This window comes from Odocoileus virginianus, chromosome 32 (genome assembly GCF_023699985.2).
Source record: "Odocoileus virginianus isolate 20LAN1187 ecotype Illinois chromosome 32, Ovbor_1.2, whole genome shotgun sequence".
In the NCBI taxonomy this organism is placed as follows: domain Eukaryota; kingdom Metazoa; phylum Chordata; class Mammalia; order Artiodactyla; family Cervidae; genus Odocoileus; species Odocoileus virginianus.
This window is the reverse complement of record NC_069705.1, coordinates 41,487,504-41,502,312: the sequence shown is the minus strand read 5'-3', so window position 1 is coordinate 41,502,312 and position 14,809 is coordinate 41,487,504.

The following is a 14,809-nucleotide window of genomic DNA, read 5'->3' as shown; positions in this document are numbered from 1 at the left end:
GAAGGGTCTCAGCTGACTACTGTAGCTGGTGGTCATGAGTAACGCCTGTCTATACCCACTGGAAGTCACAGGAATGAAATTCTGGGCCCAGTTAAATTGTTCATCCCAATAGGTGTGAAAAATGAATAATTTTATCTGCAGCACAAAGACACTCACTCCTTTAAAAAAAGGAGAAGAAGAAAATGCTTTTGTTTTATCATTATTTTTTCTCTTTCAATGCTGTTTGTTACAATCAGAAGAGAGAAGGAATACATTGAAATCAATGGAGATCATGTGGATAAGCCAGGTATGATCTTCCCAGTCAGTGTGAAGTACAATCTTTTTGTTCTAAACAATAGGACTCCGAGGTACTTTCAAAGGTACTTTTAATATAGAGTTAACAGAACAGAGCAGCACAATTCAGTGCTCGCCCCTAAGACATGGGGGAGGGGGCACTGAGAGAACAAGGTACTTGAACATGAATCAGCTATTTGTCTGACAAATAACTGCAGAGTTTGAAAGATGGATGATTAATATCTTTGCAGATTTGTCAAATCTTTTATTAATGTTCACTCACTTAGGTAATAAGATTTGTATTTATATAATTTCCAATTTTAACTTAAAATGAGATAACAGCAAATGTAATCTCTGAAGCAGTAAAGGTTTGTGCATATGCTTGCACAAAATCTATAGAATGCACAAAAGAAACTGTTATTTAAAGAATGAATTATGAACCTCATTATACAGATAAAATGTATATGAAGTGGAAAATATACCAAATGTGAAACAGAGTATTTTTCATTAGGTAAAACCAAAATGTTATACCGAAGGTACATTTTATTTGTTTTTAAAATTTTTATTTTATTTATCAAAGGCATATTTTAAATGTATTAGTCTTTCTTATGTGAGAAAATTTAAGTTGTAAGAATGCCTAAGTTGTTGAATTTTATATATGTAGATACAACCAATATTTTTTAAACAGAAATTAAATGTTAATGATACTCAATCTAGTAAATGTATAAAAAGGAAAAAATAAAGAAAGGTAAATGATAAGATCTTAGTCAAAAGTGATAAATAAATATATCTTAAAACATTTGGCCAATAATACCTCACTTCTTTGGGCCTTTGTTTCTTTATCTGTGATTGGCTTAGAGGTTACCAAAGTGGAGTAAAACTCCAACTGGATTGAAAATGTTGAAGTTTGTATGAGTTGATTGGTTACTCCTTCCCTTAGGAAATTTCCCAAGGGAAATCCCCTTGTCAAGTACTCTAGCACACACAGACAATGCTGGTTATAAAAGAGCTCATGGCATTTGATTTCCCATGACCAAACCCACGTACTCAGTCATTCCTTTTGCTCTGATGAGACAGTTGGTCAGGGCTCCCTTTCAAAGCCTTGTTACTGGTGGTGAGGGATCAATGACCAATGCACTAAAACCTTGATATTGTTGTTCAGTAGTTTAGTTGTGTCTGATTCTTTGTGACCCCCATGGACTGCAACACTCCAGGCTTCCCTATCCTCCACTATCTCCCAGCATTTGCTCAAATTCATGTCCATTGAGTCAGTGATGATATTCAACCATTTCATCCTCTGTTACCCCTTTCTCCTCCTGCCCTCAATCTTTTCCAGCATCAGGATCTTTTCCAATGAGCTGAGTCTAAATGTCCTTTCCTAAATGATGATGCTGTTAAAGTGCCACACTTAATATGTCAGCAAATTTGGAAAACTCAGCAGTAGCCACAGGACAGGAAAAGGTCAGTTTTCATTTCAATTACAAAGAAAGGTAATGCCAAAGAATGTTTAAACTACCATACAATTGTGTTCATTTCACATGCTGGTAAGGTAATGTTCAAAATACTTCAATCTAGACTTCAGCAGTACGTGAACAAAGAACTTGAAGATGTACAAGCAGGATTTAGCACTTTAACAGCATCATGATTTAGGATTAAAATCCTAACACTTAGGATTTTAAATAGCTCAGCTGGAATTCCATCACCTCCACTAGTTTTGTTCATAGTAATGCTTCCTAAGGCCCACTTGACTTCACACTCCAGGATGTCTGGCTCTAGGTGAGTGACCACACCCTTGTGGTTATCTGGGTTATTGAGACTATTTTTGTACAGTTCTTCTGTGTATTCTTGGCACCTCTTCTTAATATCATCTGCTTCTGTTAGGTTCTTGCCACTTCTGTCCTTTATTGTGCCCAGCTTTGCATTAAATGCTCCCTTGGTATCTCTAATTTTCTTGAAGAGATCTCTAGTCTTTCCCATTCCATCACGTTCCTCTATTATTTATTTGCATTGTTCACTTAGGAAGACTTTCTTATCTCTCCTTGCTATTCTCTGGAACTCTGCTTTCAACTGGTTATTATTGCTCTCTTTCTCCTTTGCCTTTCACTTCTCTTCTTTTCTCAGCTATTTGTAAGTCTTCCTCAGACAATCATTTTGCCTTCTTGCATTTTTTTCTTTGGGATGGTTTTGGTCACTGTCTCCTGTACAATGTTACAAACCTCTGTCCATAGTTCTTCAGGCACTCTGTCTACCAGGACTAATCCCTTGAATCTATTTGCCACCTCCACTGTATAAACAGGGATTTGATTTAGGTCATATCTAAAAAGTCTGGGGCTTCCCTGGTGGCTCAGATGGGAAAGAATCCACCTGCAATTCAAGAGACCTGGATTCAATCCCTGGGTTGGGAAGATCCCCTGGAGAAGAAAATGGCAACCCACTCCAATATTCTTGCCTGGAGAATCCCACAGACAGGGGAAATTGATGGACTACAGTCCATGGGTTGTAAGGAGTCAGACACGACTGAGATGTCTAGTGGTTTTCCCTACTTTCTTCAATTTAAGTCTGAATTTTGCAATAAGGAGCTCAGGATCTGAGCCACAGTCAGCTCCAGGTCTTGTTTTTGCTGACTGTATAGAGCTTCTCAACCTTCACCTGCAAAGAATATAAACAATCTGACTTTGGCATTGATTGTCTGGTGTGTTCATGTGTAGAGTCGTCTCTTGTGTTGTTGGAAGAGGGTGTTTGCTATGACCAGTGTGTTCTATTGTGAAATTCTGTTAGCGTTTGCCGTGCTTCATCTTGTACTCAAGGCCAAACTTGCCTGTTACTGGAGGTATCTCTTGACTTCCTACTTTTGCATTCCAATGATGAAAAAACATCTTTTTTTGATATTAGTTCTAGGTCTTGTAGATCTTCATAGAATCATTTGACTTCAGCTTCTTTGGCATTACTGGTTGGGGCACAGACTTGGATTACTGTGATACTGAATGATTTGCCTTAGAAACAAACCAAGATCATTCTGTCATTTTTGAGATTGTACCCAAGTATTGCATTTCGGACTCTTTTAGTGAGTATGAGGGCTACTCCATTTCTTCTAAGAGATTCTTCCCCACAGTAAATATAATGGTCTGTGAACTGCAAATGCGTGGAAAGCACTGCTACATGTACCAACAGTCATAACTTGGTGGTTTAATGACTCTCTAGAAGTTAATAGCTTGTACTGTCAGACTTTAATTCTTTGGGCTCCAAAATCACTGCAGATGGTGACTGCAGCCATGAAATTAAAAGACATTTACTCCTTGGAAGGAAAGTTATGACCAACCTAGATATCCTATTAAAAAGCAGAGACATTACTTTGCCAACAAAGGTCCATCTGGTCAAAGCTATGGTTTTTCCAGTGGTCATGTATGGATTTGAGAGTTGGACTGTGAAGAAACCTGAGTGCTGAAAAACTGATGCCTTTGAACTATGGTGTTGGAGAAGACTCTTGAGAGTCCCTTGGACTGCAAGGAGATCCAACCAGTCCATCCTAAAGGAGATCAGTCCTGGGTGTTCATTGGAAGGACTGATGCTGAAGCTGAAACTCCAGTACTTTGGCCACTTGATTCGAAGAGCTGGCTCATTGGAAAAGACCCTGATGCTGGGAGGGATTGGGGGCAGGAGGAGAAGGGGATGACAGAGAATGAGATGGCTGGATGGCATCACCAACTCAATGGACATGGGTTTGAGTAAACTCTTGGAGTTGGTGATGGACAGGGAGGCCTGGCGTGCTGCGATTCACGGGGTCACAAAGAGTTGGACACTACTGAGCAACTGAACTGACTGACTGACCCTAAAGTATCTCTTTAAAGGTACCTCCTGTCCCACATCTACATATAATGTTCAAGTGACTATTTAATAATACTGTCTGACTAATTGTAGGGGAAAGGTGTCTTGTCTGCACCTGTTTGGATTTCACCAGGGAGTTGGGCCTCATACCTCCTCATCTTCGTGTGAGGGAGCCTTCCCTCTGCTTCTGGTCCAGTGCTGCTCTCCCTGGTCCTGCCCACATCCCTGCTGAATGATTGATCGATGGATCGAACAAAGCCCCACTTGCGTCTCTGACAGCATTGGCTCCTGCTTTTCCAAGAGGCTCCCCTTTTAGCTTTGGTTTCCCCAGAAGATATACTGTTTCTTTTACGTTAAGTTTCTGTCTTTTGCCCAGAGTTCTCTGGGCCTCTGTAAAGGCTGAGGAACGCTGGGCAGTACAGACTCATGTCCCACCCCAGTCTGCCCCGGGTCTGCCTTCTCCCATTTCCACCTCCCCCGCTACCAAGCTCAGGGCAGGTGCACAGAGTCTGGCTCCACCACCCACAGCCCAGGAGGAGCCAGAAGACCCAGGGCAGAACACGCCTGCCCCCTACCCCCATGCCTCTTTGGTAAGAGGGCCATTGTGAGCTGAAGGTGACCGCGGGGCAGTGGCTCCCCTCCCTACTTTCTAGAAGCAGGACAGAAGTGCCCAGACCTAACTCCAGCTCTCCCCAGCTCTCATGGCCACCCATACACACCCACATCCTCTGTGATCCCTCGCCTCCATCGAGGCCTCCCCCAGGCTCCGCCCCGACAGGGCTAACACAGAGCAGGTGCAGGAAAGTTTCCTGGAGCACCAAGAAAACCTCTGCGAGTTGGGTGAGAGGGCAAAGTGGGCAGCACGGAGCTCAGAAAATTCAGGAAGGACACCCCGGGAGGCAGCGCAGCCACCCAGCTCGCATGAGCCTTTCAGTAGGGCGTCACTGCAACAGCTGCCTCTGCCCTCCTGCTCAGGCACTGAAGCCTGGGCCCTCGCTCCCCGTTTCAATGCTGACTAGTAATTTTATCAACAAAGGTTGAGTCTTTCCTAATTCAAGATGGTACAAGCATTGGGACTTCCCTGGTGGTCCAGTATTTAAGACTCTGACCTCCCCATGCAGGGAGTCCCTGTGGTGGTCAGGGAGCTAAGATCCCAAATGCTGGGGAAAAAAAAAAATGGGTATGTGCATAGATAAAATGCATCTATAAAAAATAAGAATGCACATTGGAAACATGAGTGGCATCTGAAGGAAATTAAAGAGTCAACAATTAACCAACTTGGCCAACTTGGTGTTTTAATTACTGTTAGTTACAGATTCCCTTCAGCCACAGTTGCAGCAGCCGCTGAGAAGGCAGAGGAACCAGGAAAGTAGATGTAGTCTGCTCACGGTCCCCAAAGAACCTGGGCCACAGCTGGGCTGTGGCAGGAGCCTAGCCGGACACATGTATTCATCCTCAGGGTGACAAGCAGGGCTGGCCTGCTTCTCCTCTGGACCTAGACCTTCTAACAGACAAGGCCTCTGTGGTCTCTAGACAGGAGATGACACACCATGACTTACAGTGATAAACCCTGTTTTATTCTCACACTCATACCCCAAAGCTGCAGGCATGCTGTAAGGGCATCAAACATAGCAAATAATGAAGCCTGCAGAGAAATATGTGTGTGTGTTAGCACAGTCAGGAGTCTCAGGATCTTCTGACATTTAAAAAATCTAGCATGAATTTCATTAGTGTCCTTTAGCTCTTTGCTCACATGGACTTCAATTTTTACAAAAGTATGGATTTCATGTTTCAAATTACAAGTACTCTGGTGCACCAAATACCCACCCACATGGAGTAGCTAGTCTTTCTTTGTTGAGGTTGGGTGTCTGGTTGTGCTGTTGGTTGGTTTAGTTCATTGTAAATGTGGTTGTCTGGTGGGTTGTTTAAGTGACTGGCTGGTTGAGTGGCTGTGTTATTGATTGCTTTAGTTGGTTGTGTGGTTGGTTGGTTGAGTGATTGGCTGGTTAAGTAACTGTGTTGTTGACTGGTTTCATTGGTTGTGTGGTTGGCTGAGTCATTGGTTTGGGGGTTGGTTGTTGAGCAGTGGGCTGGCTAAGTATCTGTATTGCTGATGGGTTTAGCTGGTTGTGTGGTTGATTGGTTCTTTTATGATCCCAGCTGCTGAATTAATTGTGCTGTTCACTTTTCCCCACACAACCACTCCTTATCTCTGGTGTGCTTTCTATCCTCATTCATCCTCTTATCTCTACTCCCTCTTCCCTCTCTTTGCCATGGGCAGTCTTTCTACCATGGGTCTTTTTATGTGAATACATTCTTGCAAAATTTCTACTATTGTTTTATTTACATGGATTTTTGTGAAAATGTTTTATGTGGCCAAGTCATCATCGTGTTTCTTACCTTCCCTCTGAGCATGTTCTTTTAGCACTGCACCTGTGAGGCTACATGTCCATCTAATTTGTTGCTTCTAACACACACACTACATCCCCATCCACAGGTGGACACAAGGCAGCCTCCTGCTTGCAGCCACCACAAGTGATGCTGATGCAAGGACCTTTGTGGTGAGCTCAAGGACCTGTGTGAACTTCCCTGAGCAATGCGCCCAAAGCAGAGCTGCAGAGCCATAGGTGAGGCCCGCGCTTGACTAAGGTGGTTCTTGGGTCCTCTCCAAGCTGGCTGCCCTGCCCAAACCTCCTCCAACACCTGGTCCGAGCCCACTTTCTAAACTCTCCTGGTTGCTTTCATTTGTTCTCCCACAAGACTTACAAGTTCTGTGTGCTCAGCTCTGGGGGGTTACGTTTGCGCCGTAGGAGTCCCTGTGCAGCTTTCTTCCTGTGCTTCAGAAGCTGGGGGTCCTCCCGGGCTCGACCACCCACCCTGTTCTTGGCACTCCCGTCTCTCGCTTCTGGTCCATAGCAGCCTCAGACCTGCCCTCCCTCCTCACACCCTGCGCTGAGTCCCTGGCTGTCATCCAACCTTCCACTCAGGAAGCGTTCACTGAGTCCCACTGTGTACTGAGCCCCGAACCACTGCTGAGGACACAATGTCAACAGCAGGTGACACAATCCCAGGCCTCCCGGAGGGTCCTGGCACCCGCAGGCAGGCACAGTGACAGGTCACACAGACACGCAGGGGGCTAGCCAGCGTAGTGAGAGCCAAGAAGGATGAGTTCAGGGGCTGGCAGAATCGGGGAACAGCTGGGGCCCAGGGGTGTGAGGAGGAAGTGGCCTGAGGGATGAGCAGTGAGCAGAGAATAGGGCAGACACCCCCAACACCCACTGTTGGGAGGGGAGTCCTGCTCGAGCTGCACCTGGCCCCATCCAGGGAACCTCTGCTGTACCTTCTCCAGAGACCCAGGAAAGGCACAGATGCTGGGCGAGGCCAGAGCTTCTTAACTCACCCTCATCTCAGCCATGACCACCTTCTTTGCAGGACCTGATGTAGCCAAGTCCTGAGCATCTGGGCTTAGTCAGCATGGGCTGTCAGTTGCTCAGGCCATGTAACAGTGGACCACAGACTGTGGGCATGTAAACCATAGACATCTATTTCTCAGTCCTGGAGGCTGGACCTCCAAGATCAGTGTCGGAAAGGTATAGTTATTAAGAGCTTCCTGGTTCACAGATGGCGTCTCCTCACTGTGTCCTCATGTGGAGGAGGGGTTGAGAGCTCTGCAGGGTCTGTTATCAGGGCAATGATCCCAAGTATGGGGACCCCACCTTCATGACCCCATCACCTCCCAAAGGTGCCCCCCCTAAAACCATCACCTGGGGGTTAGGATTTTTGGAGGGTCATAGATCATAATAAGTTACAGTAATGAGATGCATAGATGAATTTGGGTGGGGGGAGGGCAAATGTTCAGTCCACAACCAGCTGCTCTTCCAGGTAAATTGTGTTGGTTCCTGTTTCTTATACCAACAGACCAGAATTACAGCTTCCAGTTCTGCCTTCCCCATCATTGTAGGTCATGAATCTGTGCCTTTAAAAGGCCTCTTCACTGCGCTTTGGGGGGGAATTCAGAAGGAGAGGGAAGAGAAGGGAGGGGGAGCTGTCTGAACACTGTTTCCAAGTTTCCTTCCTAGCTTCCTTCTGTGACACCCATTCCTGGCAGCCTTGCGTCTGTACTGAGCGCAGCTGACCGGTCCACCTACTGCACCAGATGCTCACGTCTACCTTGATCACGACCCAGTCGTGTTCACACCTGGCATCCAATCGGGCCCCTCAGCAGCCCCTCCTGTGAGAATAGGTCCCCTGAGTGGGGCGGGCGTCGTGCGACACTCCCTCATGCAAGCATGGCTCTGGGGATGAACCCTCTCTGTTCTCTCTACATCGAGGGCGGGGTGGAAACTGATACTGACCTTTGGTCACATGGGTCTGTCTTGCCCCTGGAGCCCAAGAAGGTGAGGGCTGCTGGGGTGGTGACATTGTGGTAATTTAAACTTGGTTTCTGTTCCAGGTTCATGACACAGAGCCTCTAAGACCCTGGATTCTCCAGCATGACACATGACTTTTTATGTGTAAGGAGGTGACTCTTGGTGAGGCCCCAGGGCTGCAGGATTGGGCTGGTGGCCATGGGGCCATCCTGTGACTAGAAGGTTGGGCCTTTCAGCCCTAACCTGGCCTCCCTGAGGAGAGAAAAGAGCTCCTCCCCCGCCCTCCCCATCCTGTCCTTAGTGCCACTGGTACTACTATTCATCTGCTCTATCACTGTTCTCCTGAAAACTTACATTAGTCCCAAACTGCTGAGTGGGAGACTCTTGAAGCTGTTTTGCCATCACTCCGGTATGTCGTTTCACAGCTGTGAGCATCTACTTGCTTCAGGAACAAGATGCTCTGCGCTCACCTCGCACTTGTCTCCACGCCTGGAACTGGCTGCTTCTCCAAGGAGCCTGGTTAACCAGGCAGAAGTGGGGGCAGCACTCTGCCTCTCAGGGTCCCGGATACACTGGAAAGGTGCTGAGGACACTGTGAGCTGTGCTTGTGTATATCAACATTTACCACACTAGAAATTAAACAAGAAATTTTAAAATACACATTTAATTTTAAAAGAACAGTAATAAACCCCTTGTATGTTAACAGGAATAGCACACTTAAGTAAAAAGCATAATTTTAAAAACAAAATTTTTAGCAAATTTACTATAGAATGGGAAAAGAGAGGAGTATGTTAATATTCTTTCCTGATAATTATGGGTAATTTTTATACAATAGCCAACCTCAACAAGTTGAAGTTCCTTAAAGGCTGGCAGTAACTGAAATATGAAAATCACGTCAAATTCAAGCTTTCAGGTAAAGATCTGACTTTTGTCACAGGCTACAAGTACTGTCACTATGCATTATATATCACACAACATAAACACTGTATATATCACACAACATATAACACTGCACACATGGCATGTGATACACAATACTGCAAAAGACATGCAACGCATGTATGTGCATATATATATACACATATATATGTGCATTTGTATAATCTGTCTTTAAACTTTGCAGATGGAAACTTCGGCTGGGTTCCAGGTGCTGAGGGCTTGCTGGGTTATTTCAAGAACCAGCCCACGTCTCCCACCAGCCACCTCTCTTCCCTCACAGCCTCACTGGCAAAGTTTTGTTTGTTGTGAAGTGTTTGAATTTCTTTGTAACCTGATTTGGGAGGACAGTTCAACCAAACTTTCATTCTGTATGTTTCCCTTCCCACAGCCAGTCAACCAAAATCTTGTCACAATTTCGTTTTTTATCATTTTCTTTCTCATCTGCATTGACAACACAGGCTGCCCAGTTGGGCTAAAAGAGACTCAGACCTTTGAGAACAGGACAATAAGCCTTCTCGAAGCATCTGTGCCCTACCCCGCTGGGAGGCCTGAGAGCACCGAGCCCCTTCAGCCTAGGGGCTCCGTCCATCCTGACAGGAGTGTCTGGACTGGAACGCAGTCAGGGGAGCTACGTCCATGTGCATGGCTTGTCTCTCCTGCTGCCCCTGCGACCTCTTTCCTGCTCAGGACTGGAGGAAGCAGGGAATTCTGCCAGCCGGTCCTTCCTCCTTCCCAAGAGCATAATTACCCCTCACTTCTCAGTCTTCTGCCTGGAGCACCGCATCTGGCCTAACGGCAGACACTCGGGACCCCTGACCCTCCACACCCCACCCAGGCTCTGACCCCACACCCCTGAACCCAGACCATGTGCTGAAGGCAGACAAGCCTGTGCCCTTGGTTGACCCCTGTCACAACACCATGGACGTGGAGGGAGAGGGGCACTCACAGTACCTCCAGGGGCCATGCTTCCTCAGGCCCAGGGTGCACAGGCCTCCCTGATGGGAAGAGCGAGCCTGGCTCACCCTGATCTCTGGGGGCCCTGTGTTGCCACCTGTGGGCCCCCAAAGTGTGGGGGCTGGCACCAAGGAGCACCTGTGTCCCCTCCCCAACCCGCGTAAGGCACCCAGGGCCCTTCCGAGCCCCTCCGACCTCCAGGACCAGGCTCTCTTCCACAGCCCCCTCCTCACCTCCTGAGCCTCACCTCTCTGCCTCTCTCTTCTCTGTTCTCCCCACAAACCCCAGGTGGACACATCTGGGGAGGCCTCGCCTGGTGGGCTTCTCAGGAGCTGGGCCTTTGGGGGTAGATCGAGGTCATGGGAGGTCACAGGGCAGACCCACTCTGACGGGGTCGGGTTCCTCTCTCCCCAGAGAGGAAAGGCCAGGTGAAGACCCAGAAGGTGCGCCTGAGGCCAGGCAGAGGCCCTCGGCAGCCAGCAGGCCTAGGTTGAGGAATCCAGCCTCCAGGATGGAGGGGTCAGCGTCCACCTGACAACGTGCGGCTGGAGGCATACATGGCTCTTGATGAGGTGTCCTGAGGGCTGCCCGCTGGCCCCCAGCCCTGCACTCCGGCTGTGCCACCTCATCCCCATCGGCCACCACTCTGCTCGCTCTGAGTAACCACGTGTGAGCCACGTTCTACTGATGATCCAGGCAGGCAGGAAACCCCCTTTCCTACTGACAGTTTGCTGAGGCTCTCTTTAGCCAGACTGAGATGCTTAACTCCCCCATCTGGTAACAGGAGGTGAAGTGGGGTGTTTACCAATAGCCTCCTGGGGTTTACACTCAGCCTTCAGGGGACAGATAATCAGGAAAGGGGATCGTGGCGTTTTAGGAGGGCTTCTCACAGCATTTCATTGGCAGCTGCAGTGCTGGAGACATGGGCCTGACAAGCAACCTGGACTCCACCCTTTAGGTCTGGACCTGGTCCAAGGGTCAGGGTCTGTATAACCTGAGTTGCCCCATGTGGCACTGACCCTCCACACACTGCCACCCAAACAAACACATCTTCTGCCTAAAAGCAGATGTTTCCCCTAAAAGGCAGCACAGATGCTCTTCCTCAGGGTCTACAGGGTGTGGGATCCCCAAGGCTGCCCCAATGGGCCAGCACCGGGGAGCTCAGCCCACACAGGATGGGCCATCTGCGTGCACTGGCCGGTCTGTCTGTCTGTAGCATCCGGCACAACTGTCTTCCCTTCTTCAGTTGTGCTCTCCTGGTATCCTTCCCTCCTGACCTGATGGTGACTTAGCAACACGAGTTGCCATGGGGACTGATCTGCAGAGGTGAACAGTTCTTGGTACAAAAGCTACATGCCCCATGTGTATGACAGACCATGGCAATCCTGAAGCCTGCAGGGAATACTGCAGTTGTGTGAAAACTGACTTGTGTTCATACGTGAAACAGAGGTGGTGCTGAGCTCAGATGGGGTAAACAGCTTTCTCACCTGCATACCTGTTGCTGGAACGCCTGCAGGCCAGGTGGCACCTGGGGAAACTGCAGGAGGGCCTTCCGGCATGGGGGCTGGTCTCCCCACTCTCTTTTAATGCCGACTGACCACCCAATTTCTCTGATGTCCAGAGTCCCCCAAGTTATAAGGCTCCTCTTGGGAGTTTGGCCCCCCCAGAGAGAATAACTATAAGGACCTTTAGAAACTGATATTCTTTGGGAGAAGGAGTGTTTTTACCAAGCTCAGCACCTCCTTTAATATGGTTTCAGTGTCTTTCTCTTGAATGTACAATCTTTTACTTATTGAATCAAGCAGAAGGAAATGTAATTCCTGTTAGTTTTAACAGGCCCATCTTCCTTTGAGTCTTTTACTATAAAATTCTTTCCAACCATCAGCATGGCTGTCATCCTCCACTATCTCCCGGAGTTTGCTCAAATTCATGTCCACTGACTAGGTGATGCCATCCAGCCATCTCATCCTCTGTCACCCCCTTCTCCTTTTGCCCTTGATCATTCTCAGCATCAGGGTCTTTTCCAGTAAGTTGGCTAGAAACATGAGAATACCAGGTGGTTAAAGTATTGGAACTTCAGCTTCAGCATCAGTCCTTCCAATGAACATTCAGAACATTCATGATTTCCTTTAAGATGAACTGGTTGGATCTCCTTGCAGTCCAAGGGACTCTCAAGAGTCTTCTCAAACATCACAGTTTGAAAGCATCAATTCTTTAGCACTCAGCTTTCTTTATAGTCCAACTCTCACATCCATACATGACTACTGGAAAAACCATAGCCTTGACTATACAGGCCTTTGTCAGCAAAGTAATGTCTCTGCTTTTGAATACACTAGGTTTGTCATAGCTTTCCTTCCAAGGAGCAAGCGTCTTTTAATTTCATGGTTGTAGTCACCATCTGCAGTGATTTTGGAGCTCAAGAAAATAAAAGTCTGTCACTGCTTCCAGTTTTTCCTTTTATTTACCATGATGTGATGGGATGCCATAATCTTAGTTTATTGAATGTTGAGTTTAAGCCAGCTTTTTACCCTCCTCCTTCTTTCACTCTCATCAAGAGGCTCTTTAGTTCCTCTTGGTTTTCTGCCATTGGGTGGTATCATACACATATCTGAAGTTGTTGATATTTCTCCTGGCAATCGTGATTCCAGCTTGTGATTCACCCAGCCTGGCATTTCACATGATGTACTCTGCAAATAAGTTCAATAAGCAGGGTGACCAATATACAGCCTTGACTTACGCCTTTCCCAGTTTTGAACCAGTCTGTTTTTCATGGTCAATTAAGGTCAAGCAAATATTTCTTCATCCACAAAGTGGGGATGATAATAACTGTTAAAACCTTGATAGATTGTGAGAACAGAAAGATATTAGATGTAAGGGATTTATCACATACCTTGAAGACAGTAGGTGCTCAATAAATGTTAGTTCCCCTTTTCTTCATTCTCCATTATGAATATAATAAAAAACTGGATGAGCACCTAAATCTGCAATGAGAATATTGTGGAGAGAAGAAAATGGATTATACTGTGGAGTCTGTGAGGATGAGTTGATGAGGCTGCCCTCCGATTTCTGCAGATGTATTTACTTGATGTTGGTTCTGTGATCACTGCCTTGATAGCAGATTCCTGGCAGTTGCTGTCAGTTACTGTCTACAATCATGTTGGAATGCCCCATCCCCTTAACAAAACATTTATTATTTTAGGACATTTCTAGCAAGGGTATTGTTTGGTCGCTAAGTCATGTCCAACTCTTTACAATCCCATGGATTGTAGCCCACCAGGCCCTTCTGTCCATGGGATTTCCCAGGGAAGACTACTAGAATGGGTTGCCATTTCCTTCTCCAGGGGATCTTCCCGACCCAGGGATCAGGAACTCATGTCTCGAGTCTCCTGCATTGGCCGGCAGATTCTTTTTACCACTGAGCTACCAGGGAAGCCCTAGAAAGGGTAGTGGTGTCTAAATCTGAAGAGGAGATATTCTTGGGCATAACTGCCAGTAGAAATGTGTCAACATTTCAAGTTGACAGCATAGCTGCTGACTGAAATATCTCCTTGTTGGTGCAGACAGAAAAGAGCCGTGAGAAGGTGAAGCACCTCCTTCTTTCACCTGCTGTCATCTCCCAGCATTTCTGCCTTCCTCCTGTATTTCCAGACATCCTCATCCTATCTCTTTTAGCTCGGGTATCACCTTTATGAAGCCCTCTTTCTCTCTTGATTCTTTCATGAAGGTAATTCTCTCCATCTAATTCTCATAACCTATCACCTATACATTCTCACCTACACCTTGTTCATCTCACTTTCTACTTTCTATCTTTAAAACTGCTGTGTGATACTGAGCAAGTCCCCTAAATTCTCTGGTCACCAGAGAATTCTCTCTTGCAAAATGAAAGGAGCTGAATGATTCCATCTGAACATCCATGGGGCCTAGAAGGTGAAGGTGACCAAGGGCATCTGGTCTACCCTGGTGATTGAAGACATCTGGTCTATGTAGGACATGGACCTGAAGGGCTGGCAGCAGCTAACCACACTGACAGCAGGTCCTCTGGAATGAAGACCTGAGTGATCACCTTAAGTGGTCTGTTAAGTGACCAGTGCAAGATCTATGCCAGGTGCTATGGGCCAGGATGGTACCAGAAGGGTCATTGCCAATGGCTGCATGCAAGGACAAAGGACTTGAAGGCCTGTACCAGTTGGTTTTAAATGAAGCAGAAGGGAGACCATCCTGGCAGCTTGACTCTACCAGGGAAAGCCTTCCAGACCCTGGTCTTTCTCAGGTCTCCTACTGGCCTCCGAGGAATTGCTGGCAGGTGGGCAGAGGCTCAGGGGGAGCTGGGGCTTATGGGGGCCTCAGGGAGGTGATAGTAGCCTCTGTTGGCAACCAACAAGAAAACTAGGACCTTGGTCCCATAGCCACAGGAACACAATTCTGTGCACAGCCCCTAGGCCCCAAAC